The sequence below is a fragment of the Penaeus monodon genome, chromosome 31, assembly GCF_015228065.2.
Source record: "Penaeus monodon isolate SGIC_2016 chromosome 31, NSTDA_Pmon_1, whole genome shotgun sequence".
Classification (NCBI taxonomy): Eukaryota; Metazoa; Arthropoda; class Malacostraca; order Decapoda; family Penaeidae; genus Penaeus; species Penaeus monodon.
Genome location: NC_051416.1, coordinates 11,146,636 through 11,147,391, shown reverse-complemented (window position 1 = coordinate 11,147,391; position 756 = coordinate 11,146,636). Strand labels below are relative to the sequence as shown.

Sequence of the window (756 nt, the reverse complement as noted above, 5' to 3'; positions counted from 1 at the left end):
GCTCTCCCCCGCATATACATACTCGATACATACTCGTATACGATACACACATGATATGCTCTGCGTATATAGACGTGTATAGTCTATGCACACATGTCGAGAATCTAACTTTCATATTGATCTTCCACTTAAATGTTATCGAGACTCCAGTTAATCAGATACTCACTGAAAACAACGATACATTTTCTGAACGCAAATTGCAGGGGGTACCTTTTAATTTTTTACTTCGTACATGTTGCGCTCTGGTTGATTAGCGTTAGTTATGTCCGTATGATAGCAAATGAATTAAGTGTGAGTAGAAATTATAAAGAAATTATAGAAATTATAAGTATTTGCTTCAAATATTTACTAAATATATTTAAAATGCTGAATATATTTAAAATGTGAGTTAGTATGCAGATGAAAAAAGAAAGAAAAAAAAACACTGAATTATAAATAACATCAAACATAAATCTATATCTAAGGTCATCTAACACTCCCCACCCCTATGACCCCCTCTCCCCCCAAAAAACAACCCCCCCCCAATCACTAACTAAACTTGTTCACGACGTGTTACACCGCCTGGCACTGGTGTTCGAAGATTTATAATGAAAAAGCTTTTACGGTATATTCCACCTTTGCTGACAGAATGTGTCAGTCACTCCCGGTGATACATAAGTCAGAAGGCATCTGTTATGCCCATTGTAGAAGAGTTCAAAGGCAATTATCTCAGCCCAGTGTAGTCAGTCAAGTGTTCTGGTTGTTTCAAATGCTTTT

At 36.4% G+C, this 756-nt stretch overlaps 1 protein-coding gene across 1 annotated transcript in view; it reads right to left on the bottom strand.

Moving 5' to 3' along the window:
- The window catches only part of LOC119593031 (carbonic anhydrase-related protein 10-like), a gene marked incomplete in the record, with an annotated part of 152,330 nt that overhangs the window by 118,615 nt on the left and 32,959 nt on the right, over positions 1–756 (bottom strand).